Below are 19,561 nucleotides of genomic sequence, written 5' to 3'. Positions count from 1 at the left end.
GTGGGTTGTCTTTTCATTCTCTTGATTGTGTCTTTTGATGTATTAAAATAGTCTAATTTATGTAATTGTTCTCAAGGAAGATGAGGGTTGTTCCCTGTGCTGTTGATATGATATTGAAGAAACCACTGCCAAATCCAAGTTCATAGAGATTTTATCTTCTTTTCTTTCAATAGTTTCATGGTTTTAACTCTTAAATTTAAGTTTTTGGTACACTTTGAATTAATTTTTGTAAATGGTGTATGGTAGAGGTCCAACTTCATTCTTTTGCTAATGGATGTCGAATTTTCACAACACCCTTTGTTAAAAAGACTATTCTTTTTACATTGAATGGTCTGGGCAACCTTATTGAAAATTATTTTGCCATATATGTGAGAGGTTACTCCTGGACTCTGTTCTTTTTTATTACTCTATATGTTTATCCTTATGCCAATACCACTGGGTATTGATTTTGATTACTATGGCTCTGTGGTAAGATTTTAAATTATGAAGTGTGAATCCACCATCTTTGTGAGTTTTTTTTATATTAAAAATTGTATTTATTTAGAAATTTAAGGCTGTGTAAGATATGTTTTTAAACTGTACAGTGTCTTTGCCATTAACACACTACCAAATGTGTCTTTAGAGAGCTCTGTCCTGGTGATATTTTAGTAGTCACCAATCTCATCTGGTACAGTATGCGGGTTGTAAATTGGCATGGAAATTTAAGCCAGGTTCTTGTTGGTACACAGCACAAATTAATTATATATGAGATAGTCGTTTCCATCATCAGTTGTCTCTGATGCAACTTATATTAAATAATTGTTCTGTTAACTGAATGCCACTCTGTATCCTCTTCCTTCTTTTTCTTGCTTTATGCAGCCTTGATGACTTCCTTTTTTGCTGCATCAGGCTTTCCTTTAGCTTGCTATGCAACAATATCCTTTTCGTATTTTTCCTTAGCAGTTAGCAGTTAACAGCTTAGCAGTTAGCAGTTAACAGCTTAGCAGTTCCTTTTATAAGACTGCTTGTCATCTGCAGCAGTGCTATTCCACATCTCTCACAGTTTCTTTGCATCATCACCAATGAATAGATCAGGATGTCCTTTGATATTTGAGTGATACTCAGAAAAAAAAAACAGGAAAAAGGCTGAGGGAGGCCTCTTGACTGAATTGGGATCCTTGAACTTCCTTTTTGTTTCTCCTTTAGAGGAGATATAAGTTTTTTTTATTACTATTTTTTAATAAATTAATTTTTTATTGGTGTTCAATTTACCAACATACAGAATAACACCCAGTGCTCATCCCGTCAAGTGTCCCCCTCAGTGCCCGTCACCCAGTCACCCCACCCCCCACCCTCCTCCCCTTCCACCACCCCTAGTTCGTTTCCCAGAGTTAGGAGTCTTTATGTTCTGTCTCCCTTTCTGATATTTCCCACACATTTCTTCTCCCTTCCCTTATATTCCCTTTCACTATTATTTATATTCCCCAAATGAATGAGAACATATAATGTTTGTCCTCCGATTGACTTACTTCACTCAGCATAATGCCCTCCAGTTCCATCCACGTTGAAGCAAATGGTGGGTATTTGTCGTTTCTAATGGCTGAGGAATATTCCATTGTATACATAGACCACATCTTCTTTATCCATTCATCTTTCGATAGACACCAAGGCTCCTTCCACAGTTTGGCTATTGTGGACATTGCTGCTAGAAACATCGGGGTGCAGGTGTCCCGGAGTTTCATTGCATCTGTATCTTTGGGGTAAATCCCCAACAGTGCAATTGCTGGGTCGTAGGGCAGGTCTATTTTTAACTCTTTGAGGAACCTCCACACAGTTTTTCAGAGTGGCTGCACCAGTTCACATTCCCACCAACAGTGTAAGAGGGTTCCCCTTTCTCCACATCCTCTCCAACATTTGTTGTTTCCTGCCTTGTTAATTTTTGCCATTCTCACTGGTGTGAGGTGGTATCTCATTGTGGTTTTGATTTGTGTTTCCCTGATGGCAAGTAACTAGACCACTCTCTTTCACCATACACAAAGATAAACTCAAAATGGATGAAAGATCTAAATGTGAGACAAGATTCCATCAAAATCCTAGAGGAGAACACAGGCAACACCCTTTTTGAACTTGGCCACAGTAACTTCTTGCAAGATACATCCACGAAGGCAAAAGAAACAAAAGCAAAATGAACTATTGGGACTTCATCAAGATAAGAAGCTTTTGCACAGCAAAGGATACAGTCAACAGAACTCAAAGACAACCTACAGAATGGGAGAAGATATTTGCAAATTACGTATCAGATAAAGGGCTAGTTTCCAAAATCTATAAAGAACTTATTAAACTCAACAGCAAAGAAACAAACAATCCAATCATGAAATGGGCAAAAGACATGAAGAGAAATCTCACAGAGGAAGACATAGACATGGCCAACATGCACATGAGAAAATGCTCTGCATCACTTGCCATCGGAGATACAAGTTTTAATTTCTCTTTCATAATGGGGCTTATCTGCCTTTGCCATGTCTTCAAATTTTCCTTTCTCTTTAGCAGACATGATTTTCCACTTCTCTGAGCACTTCTTTAAAAACTCGGAGAAGTTGACTGAAGTATCTAGGTTCTTCTTGTGCTCCTCCTGGCAAGTTTGGACAAAGAATGTGTATGATGACATTTTCCTCTCAGCTTCTTAGGATCTCCTCTGCACGTGTTTAATTATTGTCTCAGTGAGGAATAGAACTGCCCAGTGCCATCTGGCTCTCACTTGCTCTGGAACTGTCTCTCTGGAGCTCATTGCACTGCAATGTCTGTGAGAGTGGGAGCCAGACACAGTATCTTTGTTATTTTTTTTCAAGATTGTTTTAGTTACTTGTTATTTCTTGAAATCACATAAACCTTAAGATGGCAATGATTTTTTTCTTTTCATACTTTAAAAATATTATTCCTCTCATATCTGGTTTACACTATTTTAAGTAAGAAATCTGCTTCCATTTTTATATTCATTCCACTTTATATAATGTTACTTTTTTCTCTGGCTTCTAAGATTTTTTTTTTGTCGTTGGTTTTGAGAAATTTGATTTTGATGTGATTTGGTTTAGTTTTCTTTGTTTTTAGTATTGGTAGAAATACAAATCTTTGGATTTGTTTTGCATCAAATTTGAGAAAAATTTGGGACATTATTTCTTCAAATCAGACATCTGGACCATTTGAATTATATCACAGCTCACTGATGCATTCTTTATTTTTTTCCCTAACTTCCTATCTTCTCAGTATCTCATTTTGGATTGATTCTGTCTTTGAACTCACTAATCTTTTCTTCTGCAATGCCTAACCTGCAGCTAATCCTATCTAGTATAATTTTCATGCCAAACATTTTAGTTATCCTGTCTAGAATTTTGATTTGAGTCTTTTAACATATACTTTCTATGTTTCTACTTAACATGGTCAATCTTTCCTCTAGCTTGTTGAACATATGAAATATAGTTATATTTATTTTTAATGTATCTACTAATTCTCTCATCTATGTCATTTCTGGTTATACTTGTCAACTGATTGAATTTTCTCCTATTTCTGGGTCATATTTTATTGTTTCTTTGCATGGCTGGTAACTTTCAATTGGATGTCAAACACTGGGAATTTCCCTTATTAGATGATAGATATTTTTGCATTCCATAAGTAGTTTTGAGGTTTGTTCTAAAACACAGTTTCTTGGTATGATTTGATCCTTTTGGGTATTGTATTAGGATTGTTAGGCAGAATCTAAAACTATTTTTAGTGTTTAGAGCTAAATTCTCCCCACTACTAAAGTAAAATTGTCCTCAGTACTCTACCTGATGTCTTGAGTTGTGAGGTTTTTCACTTTGACTGTTGGAAACTAGGACTATTCTGGACCTTGTGTGGATTCCATTGACTGTTCCCCCGATTCTTCCCAGGTGATTCCTTCTCCAACCTTGGGTAGTTTCATCTATATACACTGTTCAGTGCTCACATGGAGACTTAAGGGGAACACTCTATAGATCTCTGTGATATTCTTTCCCTTTGCTTGTACAGTTATTTCTTCTCTGGCACTTTACAAACCCTAGCCACTTTGGTTTCCCTGAATTCCTAAATTGATCTACAAGTCAGAAAGAAAGGTAAATTCTTCTGGGGTTCCTGGAAACTCTCTAGGAAGTCAGCTGGGACAATTGTAGGGCCTACCTCACTTGTTTTCTATCTGTCAGTTATCATTGTCCTTTGATGTCTGATGCCCAATGTCTCAATAATCATTGTTTCATATATTTTATTCAGTTTTGTTGTTGTTGTTGTTGTTTGAAACCCCTGTTACTCTTTCTTGATCCAAAGCAGAAATTTTATGTTTAAGTTTTGTTTGAGATTTCACTGAACTCATAGAACAATTTTGTGACCATTTACATCTCTTATAATAATAGGTATTTTAAACATAAATTTTGAATTTAAACATATTGAAGTTTTGAGCCTTTTTCTTAGTATTTATTCAAGTGAAATAATTGTATATTTAGCAACTACAAAAAATTCCACAGTTAAATTATTGGCATTAATGAGTTTATTGTTTATTTTTTAATGAGTTTACCAAAATATATAAGAAAACTATTCCTAAGTATTTTATGATGCTGATGATAATGTGTATTACATACCTTTTTAAATTGTATGTTCTGTATATTTTGGTTCTAAAGAAATGCATTGGTTCTTAAATATATTCTTATATCTAATAATTTTGGTACGATATCATATGCATGTTATATGATCTGTTACTTTTCTGACATTTTCTTCAATTATTGTACTCCTGGCTCCTTTACACCAGTCAAATCAGCCTCTTTCCATTCCTTAAAAACAGCAGGCATGTTCCTGTCTTACAGACTTTGTTGTAGTTGTTTCCTCTGACTGGAAATTTCTTCTTCCAGAAATCCACTTAGATAACTCCCTGACCTCTCCTATTCTTACTCAGGTATTATCTTCTCTCAAAGCCCTGTCCAGGTTGACCCACTCAAATTGAACCCCATTCTCTCTTGCAGCTGTCGATAGTCCCCACCTATTGCTAATATTTTCTTTTCCCTCAGTAGTTGTCACTTTCTAATGTGCTGTATTCCTGAGTGGTATGGTAATTTCACTAATGGTCCAAATTCTTCACCTTTCTCAATATGCATGCTCAGAAAAACTTATTCTCAAAATGGTTACATCATAGAGATGGAGAACAGTTTACCTATTGCCAGGAGTTAGGAGCTGGGAAAAGAATGAACATGAAAATATAGTATGGCTTTAAAGGGGTACCATGAGGGAAACCATTGTAGTGATGCAAAAGCTCTGTGTTGTGATTGAGCTGTTGGTTATATGAATTCACACACGTGATAAAATTGCATGGAACTACACACACGAATACAAGTGCAGGTGAAACTGGTGAAATCTGAATAAGATGTGAGGGGTGGTATCCATGGTAATTTCCTGGTTTTTACATTGTACTATAATAAATTCAAACACCAATGGTGGGGATATAAAATGGTGAACCAATTGGAAGTCAATTTGCCAATGTCTTACAAATTTAAGCTTTTTTTCTCTGCTATGAGGTAATAATTTCACTCATGATATTTACCCAAGCAAAATATAAACAAATACCCACAAAAGAGCTGTACAACTGTGTTAGGGCAGAATTACTCATAAAGGCCAAACAATAGCAATAACATAAATGTCATTAGGTAAATGGATAAACATTTGTCATATATTCACATAATGAAATAATACCAATAAAAGAAACAATTTTCTGGTAGATTTAAAATTAAACAGTTATAGTGAATGAAATCAAAACAATATTTGCTTCAGGGTAGAGGAGTGGACTGGAAAGGGGCATAAAGAAGCTATCTGGAATGATAAAAATTCTCTTCCTTTTTGGGTTTGTAGAAACAGAGTTGTATATATCAGCCAAAACTCAAAAATCTAAGAATGTTATTTTAGATGTAACCTAAATCAATGAAATTACAATATCTAACTTGTTATATTTTTTATTGGAATCTTCCTACATCTTCAATTAAATAATATCTACTAAATTTATAAATACAGAGTAAATTTTAATAAAACCCATTACAGTGATCCTGGTTTTATAAATTTTGCATTCTTTCAACTGTAGTCAAATATGTTGATTTTAATATTTGACACATAGAAGTTCAGAACTGTGTTCATTCCTAGTGAATTGAATTCTTAATATGGCCAAGTTCGCAAAGGGTGTTGCCTGTGTTCTCCTCTAAGGATTTTGGTGGATTCTTGTCTCATATTTAGGTATTTCATCCATTTTGAGTTTATCCTTGGGTATGGTGTAAGAGAATGGTCCAGTTTCATTCTTCTGCATGTGGGTGTCCAATTTTCCCAGCACCATTTATTGAAGAGATTGTCCTTTTTCCAGTGGATAGTCTTCCCTGCTTTGTGTAATAGTGACTGACCATAGAGTTGAGGGCCCATTTCTGGGTTCTCTATTTTGTCCCATTGATGTATGGGTCTGTTTTTGTGCCAGTACCACACTGTCTTGATGACCACAGTTTTGTAGTACAACCTGAAATCCTGCATTGTGATGCATCCGGCCCTGGTTTTCTTTTGCAATATTCCCCTGGCTATTCGGGGTCTTTTCTGATTCCACACAAATCTTAAGATGATTTGTTCCAACTCTCTGAAGAAAATCTATGGTATTTTCATAGGGATTCATTGAACGTGTACATTGCCCTGGGTAGCATAGACATTTTCACTATATTAATTCTTCCAATCCATGAGCATGGAATATTTGTCCATCTCTTTGTGTCTTCCTCAATTTCTTTCAGAAGCATTCTGTAGTTTTTAGGGTATAGATCCTTTTCCTCTTTGGTTAGGTTTTTCCTAGGTATCTTATGCTTCTGGGTGCAATTGTAAATGGGATTGACTCCTTAATTTCTCTTTCTTCAGTTTCATTGTTAGTGTATAGAAATGCCATTGATTTCTGGGCATTGATTTTGTATCCTGCCACACTGCCGAATTGCTGTATGAGTTCTAGCAATCTTGGGATGGAGTCTTTTGTGTTTTCTAGGTACAGTATCATGTCATCTGCAAAGAGGGAGAGTTTGACTTCTTCTTTGCCAATTTGAATACCTTTTATTTCTTTTGTTGCCTGATTGCTGAGGCTAGGACTTCTAGCACCATGTTGAATAACAGTGGTGAGAGCGGACATCCCTGTCGTGTTCCTGATCTTAGGGGAAAGGCTCCAGTGTTTCCCCATTGAGAATGGTATTTGCTGTGGGCTTTTCGTAGATGGCTTTTAAGATGCTGAGGAATGTTCCCTCTATCCCTACACTCTGAAGAGTGTTGATCAGGAATGGATGCTGTATTTTGTCAAATGCTTTCTCTGCATTTATTGATAGGGTCATATGGTTTTGTTTTTCTCTTCTTGATGTGATCAATCACACTGATTGTTTTATGAGTGTTGAACCAAACTTGCATCCTAGGGATAAATCCCACTTGGTCATAGTGAATAATCTTCTTAGTGTATTGTTGGATCCCATTGGCTAGGATCTTGTTGAGAATTTTTGCATCTGTGTTCATCAGGGATATTGGTCTATAATTCTCCCTTTTTGGTGGGGTCTTAGTCTGGCTTTGGAATTAAGGTGATGCTGGACTCATAGAACGAGTTTGGATGTATTCTGTCCCTTTCTAACTTTCAGAACAGCTTTAGTAGAATAGGTATTGTTTCTTCTTTAAACATTTGCTAGAATTCCTCTGGGAAGCCATCTGGCCCTGGAGTCTTGTGTCTTGGGAGGTTTTTGATGACTGCTTCAATTTCCTCCCTGGTTATCAGCCTGTTCAGGTTTTCTATTTCTTCCTGTTCTGGTTTTGGTAGTTTGTGGTTTTCCAGAAATGCATTCATTTCTTCTAGATTGCCTAATTTATTGGCATATAGGTATTCATAATACATTTTTAAAACCATTTGTATTTCCTTGGTACTGGTTGTGATCTCCCTTTTTCATTCATGATTTTATTAATTAACATTTCTCTCTTTTGTTTTTAATAAGGCTGGCTAGTGGTTTAATCTATCTTATTAATTCTTTCAAAGAACCAACTCTTGGTTTTGTTGATCTGTTCTACAGATCTTCTGGGCTCTATTTCATTGAGTTCTACTCGAATCTTTATTAACTCTCTTCTTCTGCTGGGTGTAGGTTTTATTTGCTGTTCTTTCTCCAGTTCCTTTAGGTGCAAGGTTAGCTTGTAAACAACAACTTCCTAGATACATCTATGAAGGCAAGGGAAACAAAAGCAAAAATGAACTATTGAAACTTAATCAAGGTAAAAAGCTTCTGCACAGCAAAAGAAACAGTCCACAAAACTAAAAGACAACCTACAGAATGGGAGAAGATATTTGCAAATGACGTATCAGATAAAGGGTTAGTATCCAAGATCTAAAAAGAATTTATGAAACTCAACAGCAAAGAAACAAACAATCCAATCATGAAATGGGCAAAAGACATGAACAGAAATCTCACAGAGGAAGACATAGACATGGCCAACAAGCACATGAAAAAATGCTCCGCATCCCTTGCCATCAGGGAAATACAAATCAAAACCACAATGAGATACCACCTCACACCAGTGAGAATGGAGAAAATTAACAAGACGGGAAACCACAAATGTTGAAGAGGATGTGGAGAAGGGACTCCTCTTGCACTGTTGGTGGGAATGTGAACTGGTGCAGCCACTCTAGAAAACTGTGTGGAGGTTCCTCAAAGAGTTAAAAATAGAACTGCCCTACGACCCAGCAGTTGCACTGCTGGGGATTTACCCCAAAGATACAGATGCAGTGAAATGCTGGGACACCTGCACTCCGATGTTTCTAGCAGCAATGTCTAGCCAAACTGTGGAAGAAGCTTCAGTGTCCATCAAAAGATGAATGGATAAAGAAGATGTGGTCAATGTATACAATGGAATATTACTCAGCCATTAGAAACGGCAAATACCCACCATTTGCTTCAACGTGGATGGAACTGGAGGGTATTATGCTGAGTGAAGTAAGTCAATCAGAGAAGGACAAACATTATATGGTCTCATTCTTTTGGAGAATATAAAAAATAGTGAAAGGGAATAAAGGGGAAAGGAGAGAAAATGAGTGGGAAATATCAATGGGGGTGACAGAACATGAGAGACTCCTAACTCTGGGAAATGAACAAGGGGTGGTGGAAGGGAGGTGAGCAGGGGACTGGGGTGAATAGATGACGGGCACTGATGGGGGCACTTGACAGGATGAGCACTGGGTGTTATGCTATATGTTGGCAAGTCAAACTCCAATAAAAAATACACACAAAAAAATTCTTAATATGTCTTGTGTCTACTTATTTTTCAAAATGCCTTTGCCTTAATGATTAATTTGTTCCATTTACTTAATAAAGTTACAAATGCTTTACTTTGGTATGTAATATAACCATTTATAACTCTTCATATAACCCTTTTTAAAACTCAAAAATATTATTATTCTTTTTTTTAATAAATTAATTTTTATTGGTGTTCAATTTACCAACATACAGAATAAAACCCAGTGCTCATCCCGTCAAGTGTCCCCCTCCGTGCCCGTCACCCATTCACCCCCACCCCCCACCCTCCTCCCCCTCCACCACCCCTAGTTCATTTCCCAGAGTTAGGAGTCTTTATGTTCTGTGTCCCTTTCTGATATTTCTCACACATTTCTTCTCCCTTCCCTTATATTCCCTTTCACTATTATTCATATTCCCCAAATGAATGAGAACATACACTGTTTGTCTTTCTCTGATTGACTTACTTCACTCCGCATAATACCCTCCAGTTCCATCCACATTGAAGCAAATGGTGGGTATTTGTCGTTTCTAATGGCTGAGTAATAATCCATTGTATACATAAACCACATCTTCTTTATCCATTCATCTTTCAATGGGCACCGAGGCTCCTTCCACAGTTTGGCTATTGTGGACATTGCTGCTAGAAACATCGGGGTGCAGGTGTCCCGGCGTTTCATTGCATCTGAATCTTTGGGGTAAATCCCTAACAGTGCAATTGCTGAGTCATAGGGCAGGTCTATTTTTAACTCTTTGAGGAACCTCCACACAGTTTTTCAGAGTGGCTGCACCAGTTCACATTCCCACCAACAGTGTAAGAGGGTTCCCTTTTCTCCGCATCCTCTCCAACATTTGTGGTTTCCTGCCTTGTTAATTTTCCCCATTCTCACTGGTGTGAGGTGGTATCTCATGGTGGTTTTGATTTGTATTTCCCTGATGGCAAGTGATGCGGAGCATTTTCTCATGTGCATGTTGGCCATGTCTATGTCTTCCTCTGTGAGATTTCTCTTCATGTCTTTTGCCCATTTCATGATTGGATTGTTTGTTTCTTTGCTGTTGAGTTTAATAAGTTCTTTATAGATTTTGGAAACTAGCCCTTTATCTGATATGTTATTTGCAAATATCTTCTCCCATTCTGTAGGTTGTCTTTGAGTTTTGTTGACTGTATCCTTTGCTGTGCAAAAGCTTCTTATCTTGATGAAGTTCCAGTAGTTCATTTTTGCTTTTGTTTCTTTTGCTTTCGTGGATGTATCTTGCAAGAAGTTACTGTGGCCAAGTTCAAAAAGGGTGTTGCCTGTGTTCTCCTCTAGGATTTTGATGGAATCTTGTCTCACATTTAGATCTTTCATCCATTTTGAGTTTATCTTTGTGTATGGTGCAAGAGAGTGGTCTAGTTTCATTCTTCTGCATGTGGATGTCCAATTCTCCCACCACCATTTATTGAAGAGACTGTCTTTCTTCCAGTGGATAGTCTTTCCTCCTTTATCGAATATTAGTTGACCATAAAGTTCAGGGTCCACTTCTGGGTTCTCTATTCTGTTCCATTGATCTATGTGTCTGTTTTTGTGCAAGTACCACACTGTCTTGACCACAGCTTTGTAGTACAACCTGAAATCCGGCATTGTGATGCGTCCGGCCCTGGTTTTCTTTTTTAAAATTCCCCTGGCTATTCGGGGTCTTTTCTGATTCCACACAAATCTTAAGATAATTTGTTCTAACTCTGAAGAAAGTCCATGGTATTTTGATAGGGATTGCATTAAACGTGTATATTGCCCTGGGTAACATTGACATTTTCACAATAATAATTCTGCCAATCCATGAGCATGGAAAATTTTTCCATCTCTTTGTGTCTTCCTCAATTTCTTTCAGAAGTGTTCTATAGTTTTTAGGGTATAGATCCTTTACCTCTTTGGTTAGGTTTATTCCTAGGTATCTTATGCTTTTGGGTGCAATTGTAAATGGGATTGACTCCTTAATTTCTCTTTCTTCAGTCTCATTGTTAGTGTATAGAAATGCCATTGATTTCTGGGCATTGATTTTGTATCCTGCCACGCTACCAAATTGCTGTATGAGTTCTAGCAATCTTGGGGTGGAGGCTTTTGGGATTTCTATGTACAGTATCATGTCATCGGCGAAGAGGGAGAGTTTGACTTCTTCTTTGCCAATTTGAATGCCTTTAATGTCTTTTTGTTGTCTGATTGCTGAGGCTAGGACTTCCAATTCTATGTTGAATAGCAGTGGTGAGAGTGGACATCACTGTCTTGTTCCTGATCTTAGGGGAAAGGCTCCCAGTGCTTCCCCATTGAGAATGATATTTGCTGTGGGCTTTTCGTAGATGGCTTTTAAGATGTCGAGGAAAGTTCCCTCTATCCTTACACTCTGAAGAGTTTTGATCAGGAATGGATGCTGTATTTTGTCAAATGCTTTTCTGCATCTAATGAGAGGATCATATGGTTCTTGGTTTTTCTCTTGCTGATATGATGAATCACATTGATTGTTTTACGAGTGTTGAACCAGCCTTGTGTCCCGGGGATAAATCCTACTTGGTCATGGTGAATAATTTTCTTAATGTGTTGATGGATCCTATTGGCTAGTATCTTGTTGAGAATTTTTGCATCCATGTTCATCAGGGATATTGGTCTGTAATTCTCCTTTTTGGTGGGGTCTTTGTCTGGTTTTGGAATTTAGGTGATGCTGGACTCATAGAACGAATTTGGAAGTACTCCATCTCTTTCTATCTTTCCAAACAGCTTTAGTAGAATAGGTATGATTTCTTCTTTAAACGTTTGATAGAATTCCCCTGGGAAGCCATCTGGCCCTGGACTCTTGTGTCTTGGGAGGTTTTTGATGACTGCTTCAATTTCTTCCCTGGTTATGGGCCTGTTCAGGTTTTCTATTGCTTCCTGTTCCAGTTTTGGTAGTTTGTGGATTTCCAGGAATGCGTCCATTTCTTCTAGATTGCCTAATTTATTGGCGTAGAGCTGTTCATAATATGTTTTTAAAATCGTTTGTATTTCCTTGGTGTTGGTAGTGATCTCTCCTTTCTCATTCAATATTTTATTAATTTGAGTCTTCTCTCTCTTCTTTTTAATAAGGTTGGCTAATGGTTTATCTATCTTATTAATTCTTTGAAAGAACCAACTCCTGGTTCTATTGATCTGTTCCACAGTTCTTCTGGTCTCAATTTCGTGAGTACTGCTCGAATTTTAATTTACTCTCTTCTTCTGCTGGGCGTCGGGTCCATTTCCTGTTTTTTCTCTAGCTCCTTTATGTGTAAGGTTAGCTTTTGTATTTGAGTTGTTTCCAGTTTTTGAATGGATGCTTGTATTGCGATGTATTTCCCCCTCAGGACTGCTTTTGCTGCATCCCAAAGATTTTGAACGGTTGTATCTTCATTCTCATTAGTTTCCATGAATCTTTTTAATTCTTCCTTAATTTCCTGGTTGACCCTTTCATCTTTTAGCAGGATGGTCCTTAACCTCCACGTGTTTGAGGTCCTTCCAAACTTCTTCTTGTGATTGAGTTCTAATTTCAAGGCGTTATGGTCTGAGAATATGTACGGGACGATCCCAATCTTTTGGTATCGGTTCAGACCCGATTTGTGACCCAGTATGTGGTCTATTCTGGAGAAAGTTCCATGTGCACTTGAGAAGAATGTGTATTCAGTTGAGTTTGGATGTAAAGTTCTGTAGATATCTGTGAAATCCATCTGGTCCAGTGTATCATTTAAAGCTCTCGTTTCTTTGGAGATGTTGTGCTTAGAAGACCTATCGAGTATAGAAAGCGCTAGATTGAAGTCACCAAGTATAAGTGTATTATTATCTAAGTATTTCTTCACTTTGGTTAATAATTCGTTTAAGTATTTGGCAGCTCCCACATTCGGGGCATATATATTGAGGATCGTTAAGTCCTCTTGTTGGATAGATCCTTTAAGTATGATATAGTGTCCCTCTTCGTCTCTCACTACAGTCTTTGGGGTAAATTTTAGTTTATCTGATATAAGGATGGCTACCCCTGCTTTCTTTTGAGAACCATTTGAATGGTAAATGGTTCTCCAACCTTTTATTTTCATGTTGTAGGTGTCCTTCTGTCTAAAATGAGTCTCTTGTAGACAGCAAATAGATGGGTCCTGCTTTTTTATCCACTCTGAAATCCTGCGCCTTTTGATGGGGTCATTAAGCCCGTTCACGTTCAGAGTTACTATTGACAGATATGAGTTTAGTGTCATCATGGTATCTATTTAGTCCTTGTTTTTGTGGATTGTTCCACTGAACTTCTTCTTAAAGGGGAATTTTAAGAGTCCCCCTTAAAATTTCTTGCAGAGCTGGTTTGGAGGTCACATATTCTTTCAGTTCCTGCCTGTCTTGGAAGCTCTTTATCTCTCCTTCCATTTTGAATGAGAGCCTTGCTGGATAAAGTATTCTTGGTTGCATGTTCTTCTCATTTAGGACCCTGAATATATCCTGCCAGCCCTTTCTGGCCTGCCAGGTCTCCGTGGAGAGGTCTGCTGTTACCCTAATACTCCTCCTCATGAAAGTCAGGGACTTCTTGTCTCTTGCTGCTTTAAGGATCTTCTCTTTATCTTTGGAATTTGCAAGCTTCACTATTAAATGTCGAGGTGTTGAACGGTTTTTATTGATTTTAGGGGGGGATCTCTCTATTTCCTGGATCTGAATGCCTGTTTCCCTTCCCAGATTGGGAAAGTTTTCAGCTAGGATTTGTTCAAATACATATTCTGGCCATCTGGCCCTTTCAGCGCCCTCAGGAACCCCAATTAAACGTAGGTTTTTCTTCCTTAGACTGTCATTTATTTCCCTTAATCTGTCTTCATGGTCTTTTAATTGTCTGTCTCTTTTTTCCTCAGTTTCCCTCTTTGCCATTAACTTGTCTTCTGTGTCACTCACTCGTTCTTCCACCTCGTTAACCCTCGTCGTTAGGACTTCTAGTTTGGATTGCATCTCATTCAATTGATTTTTAATTTCTGTCTGATTGGATCTAAATTCTGCAGTCATGAAGTCTCGTGAGTCCTTAATGGTTTTTTCTAGAGCCACCAGTAGCTGTATAATAGTGATTCTGAACTGGCTTTCTGACATTGAATTGTAATCCAGATTTTGTAACTCTGTGGGTGAGAGGACTGTTTCTGATTCTTTCTTTTGAGGTGAGGTTTTCCTTCTAGTCATTTTGCTCAGTGCAGAGTGGCCAAAAACAAGTTGTATTGGGAAAAGGAGAGAAAGAGAGAGAAGGAAAGAAAAGAGAAAAAGAAAAAAGAAAAAGAAAAAAAAAGGAAAAAAGAGAAGAAAAAGAGAAAGAAAAAGAAAGAAAGGTGGGAAAAAAAGGGGGGGTGGGGGAAGTAATCAGAAATCAAAAAGAAAAGAAAAAAAGAAAAAAAAAAACAAAAAAAACCATGGGGGAGTATCTTCTGAATCTGTAGACTTTAAGTCCCTTGACTTCCCCTGGAACTGGTCAGTCCAGCTGGTCTTCTGGGGGAGGGGCCTGCTGTGCTGATTTTCAGGTGTTAGCACTTGGGGGAGCTGCTCTGCCCCTGCCTGGTGCAGGGCTCAGCGGGGTTGTTTACCCCGTGGGGCCCCAGGAGGAACAGCCGCAGTTGCTACGGCAGCTCTGGAAGCCTGGATTCAGCCTCCGCAGGAACTACGGGGCTCTCCGTCTGCAGGGCCTGGAGGCTCCGGGACGGGGCCGCTGATGTGCTCAGCTCGGGCAGGAGCGTCCTCGCTGTCCTGGGCCCTCCCGGCCTCTGCCTGTCCCGGGGGGAGGCCAGATCCTGGGCTGTGTCCCGGTGCCCTGTGCTCCGGGGCCTGCGCTGTTGGATTCGCGCTCCCGCCCCGCAGCCCCCTCCGCGGAGCCGCCCCCGAGCCCCTCCGAGCTGCTCCGGTCCCGCCGTGCGCGCTGCAGCCCTTAGGGAGCTCGGAGCACTCTCCCGGGGCGCAGGTGTCTGTTAGTGTCCCCGGGAGCCCGAGGGCATCCCCGCCCTCCTGGGTCCTGCTCCAACTCCCTGCGAGCCCCTTTCCGCCCGGGAAGGTTGGTGCAGCTCCTGCTCCTCCGGGACGGGGCTCTCCTGTCCTGGGGACACTCGCCCGGCCTCAGCCCGGCTCCTCGCGGGGCCCCTCCCCCTCGGAGGCCTTTTGTTCCTTTATTTCTTTTTCCCCGTCTTCCTCCCTTGATAGAAGCGCGAACTCTTCTCACTGTAGCGTTCCAGCTGGTCTCTCTTTAAATCTCAGGCCGAATTCGTAGATTTTCAGGATGATTTGAAGGTTATCTAGGTAATTTGTTGGGGACAGGTGATTTGGGGACCCTACTCTTCCACCATCTTGCCCCTCCTTCCAAAACTCAAAAATAAGGTAAGAGATATTAAGAAGACCTAAATGCATGGATAAATATATTAAGATAATAATTTGCAAGATTCAAGATTTTTTTTTAAAAAGTTTTTATTTATTTATTCATGGGATACACACACACACAGAGAGAAGCAGAGACATAGGCAGAGGGAGAAGCAGGCTCCCAGTGGGGAGCCTGATGTGGAACTCTATCCCGGATCCCAGGATCATGCCCTGAGCCAAAGGCAGACACTCAACCGCTGAGCCAACCAGGTATCCCAGTATCAAGATATTTTAAATGTCAATCTAGCCCTCCAGTGATCTATAGTTTTTATTGCAATTTCATGTATAGTACAAAAATTTACAATACTCCAACTGTGAAATTTTGGGGAATGCAAAGCATCTAGAATATCTAAAATAAATTAAAAAAACAAAGATATCCAAATTAATTACTTATAATAAAGTTATAGTAATCTAGAAATTGTGGCTTAATGTAAGAATCAGCAAACATATATTTAATTGAAATTGTCACTCTAATATATAATTATTTGAATTTTGACAAGAAGCCAAAGCATTCCAGAGGGGAAAAAACATATTTTCAATAAAATGTTCCCCCCAGATTTGGATAGATATCTGTATTTTAAAAAATAAGAGTCCTCATCTCTGCTTCATATCATAGTCAACAATACTTTTAAAAATCAGAGTCAGAAGAATAAAAGCAATTAGAAATCCAAGCATAAACGCTTAAGACATAACATTTTTACAGTATATATAAGTACATATCTTTCTTTATAACTTAAAATAGGCAAACACATTCTAACAATTTCCAGATATAAAATCACAGAAGATAAAATGATAATTTAAACTTAATAAAAATTTAAACCTCTTGCACATCAAAAGATACAAAATAAAATAAGTATGCAAACCACAGATTGAGAGAAAAGATTTTCAAAATATATAACTGATAAAATACTTATATCCAAAGATAAAGATTTCTACAGCATACACAATTTAAAAACAGATGACTTGATAAAAATCGGCTGAGTTTTAAAAAGATATTTCAAAAAATGAGATATCCAAATTGCCAACATGTACCAAAAGTCATGTTCAGCTTTATTAGTCATCTAAGAAATGTTCATTCAAAGCAGAATACAATCACCAGGAAGAATAAAATTGGCAAAAAGAAAAAAGTCTAACGAGATCTTCTATATTTTGGAGGGAGTGTGAAACGGAACTTAGGAAAAACTGGTTCTTTGGAATAAGATATAGGAGTTTCTTTTTTTTTAAGATTTTATTTATTTATTCATGATAGTCACAGAGAGAGAGAGAGAGAGAGAGAGAGAGGCAGAGACACAGGCAGAGGGGGAAGCAGGCTCCATGCAGGGAGTCCAGCGTGGGATTTGATCCTGGGTCTCCAGGATCATGCCCCGGGCCAAAGGCAGGCACCAAACCGCTGCGCCACCCAGCGAACCCAGGAGTTTCTTTTAAATTATATCCATAAACCTGAAGTCTAACCCAGCAATTCCATTCCTCGGTCATTCTCAAAGTAATTTTTAAAAAAATCTACAAAATGACATGAGAGTTGATTATGTGCATCATTTATGTGCTTTCAGAGATAACACAATTGGTAGCTTGAAGCTGACCATGGTGAAAGTATTTGTGTCACAGAAATCAGTAGATACTACAAAGCAGAGCTAGTTTTCCTCATGAAGTCATCATATGTAAATTTAACATCAAAAGAAAAAAATTGTATACAATGGAATATTACTCACCCATTAGAAAAGACAAATACCCACCATGTGCTTCGATGTGGATGGAACTGGAGGGTATTATGCTGAGTGAAATAAGTCAATCAGAGAAGGACAAACATTATATGGTCTCATTCATTTGGGGAATATAAAAAATAGTGAAAGGGAATAAAGGGGAAAGGAGAAAAAACAAGTGGGAAATATCAGGGAGGGAGACAGAACATGAGAGACTCCTAACTCTGGGAAACGAACTAGGGGTGGTGGAAGGGGAGGTGGGTGGGGGATGGGGGTGACTGGGTGACAGGCACTGACGGGGGCACTTGATGGGATGAGCACTGGGTGTTATTCTATATGTTGGCAAATTGAACACCAATAAAAAATAAATTTATTAAAAAAAGAAAAAAAATGGAAACAAATCAATAATTATAGTTAATTATATGAGTACTGAAGTTTTTTATTAGTGAAGTCAAACTGAATGGATTGATAAATGGATGAAGGATGCAGAGTTAATAAACAAATGGAGTAAAATGTTAACAATAGAAATTAGATTATGAGTATATAGATATTTACTGCAAAATTCTTGATCTTTGCCAGATTTACAATCTTTTAATTAAATATGTTTTGGGGGATGCCTGGGTGGCTTGGTGGTTGAGCATCTACTTTCAGCTCAGGGTGTGATCCCAAGGTCCCAGTATCGAGTCCCACTTTGGGCTCCCTGCATGGAGCCTGCTTCTCCCTCTGTCTCTGTCTCTGCCTCTCATGCCTCTCTCTCTCTCTCTCTCTCTGTCTCTCATGAATAAATAAATAAAATCTTTAAAAAATATGTTTTGGGGAAATATAACAATGCAGAGTTACTACAAAATTAATAAAGATAAAAACTTTTCTTAAAAAAGAAAAGTATGGCTGTGCAGGGTGTGTTTGTGTTGGAAATATGTTTCCATGCCTTGTTCCCCAATTTAGAGATAGTTAAGATTTTGAATACTATGCTATGAATATTGGTTGAATTTTGAATCACAAGAATCTATAAATTTGAGGAATATTTCTTCATATTTGATTATCTTTAAGTAGGAAAACAGCCTAGTCAGGCTAATAATTTAAAATTTTATTGTGCCTATAGGGCTAAATATAATATAATACTGTGAGGTAAAAAGCCATTGAAAAGTAAAGATATGGGTCACCTGGGTGGGTCAGTGGTTGAGCATCTGCCTTTGGCTCAGGTTGCAGCTCAGGGTCCTGGGATTTACTCTTGCATTAGGCTCCCCACAGGAAACCTGTTTTCCCTCTGCCTATGTCTCTGCCTCTCTCTGTGTCTCTCATGAATGAATAAATAAAATCTTTTTTAAAAATGAGTAAAGTCACTTATCTTGTGGTGCTTGGTTATAGGAGTCCTGAGAAAATTGTAGAGCCATGTCTTTCTGGACATGAGGGGGCAAAGAGAGTATGGTTTGCTCTGCAACCTCAATTCTTTGATGACTAGAAGAAAAGTAATTGGTTGTTCAACTTTTCTTGTAGTGATAATTTACAATTATTTACATATGGGATTAAAATGGAAAGTGTACAGTTTTGGTCATTTACTATTACTTCTTATTAACACAAATCAAACTTTCTTGTGCTCGCTTCGGCAGCACATATACTAACACAAATCAAACTTTCTTAGAGAAGTACTAATTCTAAAAAAAAAAAAAAAAAGTACTAATTCTAGACCTGGAGAAGGCAATGTATAAAGTTTGAGGAATGGGATGTATATAGTCTTTTTTTTTTTTAGATTTTATTTATTTATTCATGAGAGACACACACAGAGAGAGAGGCAGAGACACAGGCAGAGGGAGAGGCAGGCTCCATGCAGGGAGCCCGACCTGGGACTCCATCCCAGGTCCCCAGGATCAGGCGCTGGGCTGAAGGCGGTGCTAAACCACTGAGCCACCTGGGCTGCCCCTATATAGTCTTTCAAAAGCTCTCATATGGCTCTGAGAATCTGTACAGCTATGTTGTAGGCTCAGCTAGAGACTCTGTATAGTTGTGTGTATGCTCAGAAAAGACCTGAAAACAATCTTGATCTTTCACTTATTGCTGACCCTGATACAAGCAGAAAGTGAAAACAAGGCGTGTTGTAAACTGCCTGCCTGAGCACTTAATGTACATGTACAGCCTCAATATACACATACAGCTCCTTGTCAAAGAC

At 38.4% G+C, this 19,561-nt stretch overlaps 1 pseudogene; it reads right to left on the bottom strand.

Annotated features, from left to right (window-relative positions):
- Positions 1–850: 850 nt before the first annotated feature.
- The window catches only part of LOC129512787 (high mobility group protein B1-like), an 83,808-nt pseudogene continuing 65,097 nt past the window's right edge, over positions 851–19,561 (bottom strand).

The sequence above is a fragment of the Nyctereutes procyonoides genome, unplaced genomic scaffold, assembly GCF_905146905.1.
Source record: "Nyctereutes procyonoides isolate TBG_1078 unplaced genomic scaffold, NYPRO_anot_genome, whole genome shotgun sequence".
In the NCBI taxonomy this organism is placed as follows: domain Eukaryota; kingdom Metazoa; phylum Chordata; class Mammalia; order Carnivora; family Canidae; genus Nyctereutes; species Nyctereutes procyonoides.
Note: the sequence above shows the minus strand (reverse complement) of the source record. Positions and strands in the feature narration are given on the sequence as shown.